At 41.7% G+C, this 7,938-nt stretch overlaps 1 long non-coding RNA gene across 1 annotated transcript in view; it reads left to right on the top strand.

The window, feature by feature from the left end:
* The first annotated feature begins 2,052 nt into the window (after positions 1–2,052).
* Positions 2,053–7,938, top strand: part of LOC137618714 (uncharacterized) — a 33,186-nt gene continuing 27,300 nt past the window's right edge. Inside the window, exons 1-2 of the long non-coding RNA XR_011039820.1 lie at positions 2,053–2,114; positions 3,956–4,343. This is a non-coding gene — a long non-coding RNA (uncharacterized lncRNA). The remainder of the gene's footprint in view (positions 2,115–3,955; positions 4,344–7,938) is intronic.

Genomic DNA, 7,938 nt, shown 5'->3' with positions numbered 1-7,938 from the left:
CACAATGTTCAGATCAATACTGTCACCTTCATTCAATCCTTTACCATTTTTTGAAATTTTCATCAAATTGATTCTTCTTACATCGTATATATTATGCAAACTTCATCTCGACAGCTTCAACCTTTTTCCTTTCATCCCATTCAACATCCGCACTTAACTTCTCTAAAGAAAAGTGGGTTCAACTCTGCCTCCGTACATTCCAACCTGGGTTTCATTACAACTCGAGTATCGTAGCCATCTCTTGCACACATCCGGCTGCTTTTCTGACTTTAACTATTTCTTCAACTTACCTCCTTTGTCATCTTTCTATCATCTATTGTACTTACTTTACTTTAATTTAGGGTTTAATTCCCTGATCCTATCACACAGGGGATCCCTGTGCCCTACAGGACCTACAAGATCTGTCTGTTGTATAACATTCCTGGGTAGTTAGAGTATCCCACATCGCACTAGTCCTTACTAAATATATCAATGAAATTATTCTGTTCCTCATCCATCTATTTTGACATACTTTAACTCTATCTTTTCTTTAATTTCTGTCCCCTTGCTCAAAGTTGCTCTAAAATTCTTACTTTGAAAATGCTTTTAATCTCTTTCACCAGTTTCTTCAATTGCTTTTCACTATCCCCAAGCATCACTATCCTTTGCAATCACCAACCAGCCCTCTCTCCCTATTCACCATTCATTTCCTTATCCCACAACTGACTGTGTTCCATCATCCTGTGTCTTCTCTCAGAGATCTCCCATCACTCCATCCACAAAGATGTTGAACAAAAGAAATGCAGATAATCCAATACCACACATTTTTCTCATCTCCTCTTTCATTTCTACAAGATTCCAATAGGCCTACGTAGACACACTTTGGTTCCATCATAAATCTTTCAATTATTCTCAACTTATTTTCTGTTTCGTAAATTCCCAAAGTTCTCTATATTAGTTATCTATATATTATTCAATCAACATTTTCTCTATGTATTCCACATACAGTTTTATTTGCTTTCAAACTTCTCTCTTCTCTGTTTAATGAGAAAGAATCGGTTTAAACTTTCGCTACCCTTTCCTTACCATTCACCTTTCACACTTCTATGTCCAAAATTCTTGATCATTTTCACCACCTTTACTTATGTGTTCATTCCTTTTCGCCCATTCCTGTATTCGTGTCTCTGGGTAAGACATAGTTCAATAGAGAAACAAAGACATCTTCAAATATCTTGTTGGACATTTATCTAATAGATCATTTCTAAAACCCTTAATTTAGTACAGATTCGTTTCAAAATCTCTTGTTCAATCATGCACTAAATATCTTTCTTATTAGAAATGATGTATTGATACATTTGATTTAATGAAGCAATTAATGTTGGGGCAATTTCTGTTAATGTTAATAGAAGTCTGGCTTTACCTAATGGCTATTGGAAAGCAATCATGATAATAACATTAATTCTTCTTAAATGTGCAAAGGAAGTGAGTTTGCAAAAGGTCGCCATTTTCTTCAAAATTTATATATGAAATCTAATTATTTGATAGATATTCTTTTCCCATACATTCCCTCCAAGAAGAAGAAAACTCGCTCTTATTCAATGCTGTTTTTTGTTAATGCAATATTGCAAACTCTGGTTAAAAACACTTAGTGTTACTTCAAGTACAATTATTGTTGGGGGAAATTTGCTATAAACTACATGATGTGTAGACGTTATATTTCGTTTATTCATTATTAATTCTAGTATATTAAAGGCTTTTTGTATCTGGTTTTTATTTAACAATCATATATATTTTATTAACATTTGAAGCATAATAAAGAATTTTGTCTAATATAAAAAAAAAATCTTTAAAAAACGAGATTATTTCATGGCTTGAAGATTTATATATTGATAGAAATAATCTACATTTATAATATATTTAAAATATGACACACAATTGTTTAGTTCAAATCAATAAAAATGCAAAATTCATGAATTGAAACCTAAATGTAGATATATCGAAGTCTACCATGATTCTTGAATTTCATAATAATCCGTTTTCTTCAATAACCCATTTTCTTTAATAACCAGAAATCGAGAATTTGTTGTTATTCGAAGGAAAAATGGCTTCGTTTTTCTTATCTAATATAATCTAAAGTAAGTTACATTGCTAATTTAATGTTGCTTTAGAATATAATTAGTATAATCAATGTAATTTTGTCTTCATATAAAGGGTATTGTTATTGTATAAGGCCATTATATACGTCTGTGGGTGGCCTCCCCATATCCTCTAGGATATTTAATCCATAGAGACGTTTTATCCTTATATTATTAGACAGAGTTTCACATATAAATTGCCCCTATGGGATAGATTTAACCTCAGGACCCCAAGAACATGAGGTTAAAGGACCCTCTTAAGTCACAGGTTGGTTGGTGATATTATAGTTTCGGTCGGGGAAACCTTTCTTAGTCAAAACCAACTCTGGGTTTTTGGTTGGGGAAAAAACCATTGGGGAAAACGGTATATGATGGGAAAACAAACCTTTTCTTCTCTATAGATTATGTTCTTGGATGTATAATAAATCCATGGAAAAATGAACAAATTATCAATATTTTATACTAATGGTTTATTTTTCATTTATTTGTTGACATTCTACGGATCGGTTGTTTTCGCTCCCATTCGTTCGTTCGTTCATACCAGTTTTGCCAGTACATACGGAGCTTAGGGTTTTTATTTTTCGGCCAGCGAAGCGAACCCACGGCGGAAGAAAAACCTTTATATCTAGGGTAAAAGATTTTGAAGAGAAAATATATTTTCCTGTATTAAATAACGTGATTTAACCAAATTTGACCTTCATTTCAATTGCAACCAAACAGAACAACCAGATCGGCTAACTTCTGCGTAAAATGAAGTTAGCCGATCTGGTTGTTCTGTTTGGTTGCGATTGAAATGAAGGTTAAATTTGGTTAAATCACGTTATTTACTACAGGAAAACATACACTTTCTGTTTGAAATGTTTCCCATGACCATAAACAAACTTTTACCAGCGTCGGTAGGGGTCTGCGCCCATGTAACTTTTACGATAATTGTGGTATTTTTTGGTAATGGGGTTTATTGCATTTAGTTTTCCTAATTTTATTTAGGCTAAACAGGCATTGTACAGAAGTAGGCAAATAAGAATTTTCAATAGATTAAACTGCGATTTGACAAAATCTCGTCACGAAACAAAAGATTCTCAGAAACCTGATCTCTCGGACTTTGCTTTTTTTTCTCTTTGGTAAAACCTTCTGTCATGACCTGCATTGAACCTGTCTTGGCCTACACATAGGCCAGCAATGAAATGACCTCAAATTGTAAACAAATTAATATTATAGAATATCTCCTTGTCAGTCTAAGGACAAATTAATCTCAGAGTTAGGTTAGTTAAGGTTTTGGTCAATTTCAAGGACATTTCCTTCTGGGAGATGCTGGTTTTGACATACAGTGCTCAGTGCAATTAGGCGTCGCAGCACTTATGGTCTGTTTATTCTTGTGGCTATTTTACTTAACTTAGCAAACTCTGATTTTGTTACTTTTTCTTTCTTCCAATTTTCCTCTAAAGTTTAAGATATACCCAATATTCAAGACCAAATCTAAATGGTTTAGAAATAATTAAAATTGTACAATAATGTACATTTATTCATTATCAATTAGAATTTATATTAAAAATCCTCACTTAGTAATTTAAACCAAGACTATATAATTTTTGTTTTATCTTATGTTTCAGACTTTTGCATATCAAAATGAATACTGTATCACCATTGAGCATTGCTTGTAGACAGATGGTAGACTATAGAGTACAGTACAATAATGTGTTATCTTGAGCAGAGTCAAACATCTCTCTTATTCCTCATAGTTTTATCATTTTCATTCCTTATTAAGCTGTTTTTTATGTGATTATGAATTCTATGCACAGCATAATATGCAGTATTTCATATTTCTTTTTTATATTCCTCAGGAAGACGTTGTAATCGCCTTCTGGTATCAAGCTGATTGTCCTAATCTTTGCTGTGGCAGGAGATAACACTCATCATATTGTCAGGAGTCTCACCACAAAGGTGACAAAGACAATCGCCATCCAGCCTCATAGCAGCTCAGCTTATCGGGTTCCATCATTGCCGTGACTCCAGACCCCCTCGTTTTCTTGGGTGTTAGTAAAGTCAATACTGTATTCAATGGAGATGCAGATGGTTCCTTATTCTGCCATTTATAGAAAGAAGAAATGAAGAGGATCAGATAAATTCAGAAACAATGGAATCTATTGCGTTGAATTCTCTTGTCCAAAGACTGAATCAGACAGGTATTGGCTGAAGGGACATCCACTGAAGACTCCTCTTGTTTCATTGGTGAGTTTGGGAATCAGGGTTTTGGGTACCATATCATGCTATGGAAATATAAGTAGGGTTGATATTAAGAACAGTTCCCTCTGGGTTACTGTTCCCAATGTGTAAGAGGCCGTGTCATAGATCTCAGTGGCCTTTGGGTTAGGTTACTTCCATTTTCCATCTTCCCGCTTAACCGGTAGATTTTCTTATTTTCTTGTCTCTGCCCTTCAATTAAAAAGTCTGGCTTAATAATTCCTTTAAAATAATTACTATATACAGTATTGTATGATACAGTACCCATAATCATTATCAACTTCTTGCTGAGCTTTAGAAATAAGACCTCACTAATTTATAATACATTACAGTACTGTATTGAACTGTATTCTAATATCTACTGCTAATCAGATTTGTTCCATAACTAGAATACAAACCTACGCTATTTATTTAGGGGTATTACTTTTGGCGTAGCTGTAATGATGAGCCATTAAAATTTAATGAGGGTTAACTGCCCATACCGCTAGTTAGTGGGGGTTAGAGAGGCTAGCTTGCTACTGCTCCCACTCACACACCAGTGATTTAGGTCACTTTTGCTTTTGGCTCGGATGGTATACGGTTGTTGCCGTTCCTCATCCTTTGCCGTTAATGAATTCTTTTGTGCTTTTTCTTTGTGTTTGTGTGTGTGTATGTTGACTTCTGCGACCATGCGCACCTGCCCTGGACGCGATGGCCAGCCCTGCGGAACTTATATGTTGGCAATGGGGACTGATCGCCACACCTTTTGTCCCGCCTGCAGAGGTCAGCTGTGTGATAGTAACAACCAGTGTAATGAGTGTTGGAAGGGGTCTACCTCCCAGTGGGAGAGGTTTGGGCGGTGAGGAAGAAGAAGTCTAAGCGGGATATTTCTCTTTCGAAGGTTCCTTCAAAGGGGGAAAAACCTAAGGCTTCTTCTTCAGTCTCCCGACCTTCCTCCAAAGCTCCTACTCGTTCGGCCTCTTCTGAGAGACCGTCGAGTAGTAACGTAGACCCTTTCAATTGCGGCCAATCCCGGTCTTTGAAAGATGGTGTTACATCCCCTAGCGAAGCTGCCCCACTTCTCCCCCAGGGTGAGGTCTATGTTTTGTGTTTTACAGGCATGGTCGTCCTTGGGGCTTCCGGGTCTGCCCTCCAAAGATTCCTTGCTACAGCTCATCCTCCGGGGTGCAAGTGTGCAGCTGTTGTTGTCGACTTTGGAGGTAGATCCTCTTGCGCTCATCGATATCGTGGCGTCAGAGGTGTCTTCTGTGGTTTCTGCCCATGGCCCTGCCCCTCCAGATTCTCCAGCTGTTGCTGCCGACTTAGTTTCTCCCGTTCCTGATCATTCTTCGAGGGGGAAACTTAGTCCTACACCTCTCTCCTGCGAGTGTTTCTCTCCCTCTGTGAAGTTCTCTCAAAGTGACTTCTCTTCGGAGGACTTCTGCTGCTCATGGTCAGCTTTCTGATCCAAGGGCCCCTAGAGGGTGTCTCCATCACAGAGCTCACTTCACCTTAGAGGTTGTCTTTCACCATCAGGGAAAAGACGCCTCTTCAGCACTTTAGCCTCGTCATCACAGCCGTCCCTTGCAGAGGAGTCTCCACTTCAGTCGTCTCCTGGCTCTTGACCTTCGCTCGTTCCTGGACCTTCTCCCGACAATGCTGCTGCTAGGCCTCGGACTTTGGTCCTGGACTCTTCTGTAGATTGTTAACAATGTCCATCGGTGGATGTTCACCCTTCCAAAGGGCACATCACTATTCCTGTGCTTCCTACCAGCTGACCTGACAACCTACCATCACCATTCCTGTCACTGGTACAGTCTCCTGAGGGCCTACCTAAGCGTGCAGCTGCGCGCCAACGCTCTCCAGCTCGCCAGCACCCTGTAGTGCACCAGCGTTCACCAACATCTCATCAGCGCCAGCTTGCTCTGTCACGCTTTACTCAGCACGCACGCTCTCTTGCTTGTCAGCGTTCTACAACACTTTGGCGTGGGCCTTCACCTGCTCGTCTTCAGCACCTTCCAGCGCAACCTCACCACAGAGAGCAATGTTTGCCAGCTCACCAGCGCTCGCCAGCCAACCTACGATCGCTGGCGCAACAGAGCTCGCCTAAACCTCGGAGCTTTCCCGCGGAACTTTGGTCTCAGCCTTGCCAATGCTGTCTTATACGATAGCTACAGCTCTCTAATGCGCGCCAGAGCTCTCCTACACGCCAACGATCTCCTACGTGCCAGCGCTTTCCTGCATGCCACAGCTCTCCTGCGCGCCAGCACTCTCACGTGAGCGCTAGCACTCTACCGTGCCCCAGTACTCTCTTGCGCTGGCCATTGCTCTCCAGCGCCGAAGCTTCCAGCTGCTCTCCAGCAACATCCTGCGCAATCTGAGGGGATTGCACAACACCCTGCGCATTGTCTTAGTGCGCGCCGCTCTCCTGCGCATTGTCTTAGTGCGCGCTGCTCTCCTGCGCATTCTAAAGAAGCTGCACAGTGCTTTACTGCGTGCCAACGCTCTACGGCACACCAGCGCTCTCCTGCACACTTATGCTCGCCAATGCACCAGCGCTCGCCAACGCGCCAATGCGCCAGCGCTCACCTGCGCACTCGTGCACTGAGCAGCAACAGGAACATCACATTGACAGTTCACCATTGCCTTGTCCCCCACCCCGCAAACGCCTTTCAGTGCTTCCACCAGGGAAAGGGGAACAGGCCTCTACAGTAGGGTTCAGGATCCCGAAACTGCCTTCCTCTAAGGCGGACCCACCTACAGCAGAGACTCCTCGTAGAGAACCTTCGGTCCCTTTCCCTTTAGGGGATCTGTCTGACAGTGCGTCAGTCAGTCAGCAGCCATGGTTCAGTGCTATGGTCAGGACAGTGGTACAGGCATTCAATCCTCCTCTGTCTGGAGCATCCTACAGCTCCAGCAGACCCTCTGCAAAGAACCATGACTTCTTCTTCTCCCCTGAAGAGGAAAAGAGGAGTTTCAGACGTGGTCACTTCCTCTAGGGTAAAGCTGACTCCTGTTAGATCATCAAGGCCAGCTCCTCCTGCACCTTCCTCTGGATACTCTCCTACCTCACCTCTGCCAAGGGAGTCGCGTGTGGAAAGACCTCCTCTCTTCCACCTTCGGAAGAACCCTCCCCTCACACAGAGAGTTCCCCACCACCAACGAAAATCAGAAGAGACACATCTCGACCTTCAATGCTGGAAGGAATCCAAGGACTCTAAGACTCTTTCAGAGTCCTCTTCTAGGACTTCTAAGTCTACAGAGACAGCCGGTCACTTGAGGGATATCTGTGACCCTCCCCGAGAAGAGCTCTTGGGGATGCCAAGAATAACTGTCGGGGATGGAGGCAGGAGACTTCGCTGCAAGTCCAACGTCGGAAGGAGAGTAAAAAGATTCAGTACATGCATTCTGGCAGGTTGTGACTCTCATAAGGGTTCTCAATGGGTTTACGGACCCAGAGATACTCCAACGGGAGGCTATGGACACGGTCTTAGACCGTGTCTTTGGCACCTAGAAATCCTCAAAGACCAGTGGAGCCTTGCCCTGGTCTCATGGGCTGAAGTGTGCCAGGGCTAAGATCGCCCTACAGCTCTCCGAACATGCC

The sequence above is a fragment of the Palaemon carinicauda genome, chromosome 25 (assembly GCF_036898095.1).
Source record: "Palaemon carinicauda isolate YSFRI2023 chromosome 25, ASM3689809v2, whole genome shotgun sequence".
Classification (NCBI taxonomy): Eukaryota; Metazoa; Arthropoda; class Malacostraca; order Decapoda; family Palaemonidae; genus Palaemon; species Palaemon carinicauda.
This window is presented reverse-complemented; position numbering and strand designations above follow the sequence as displayed.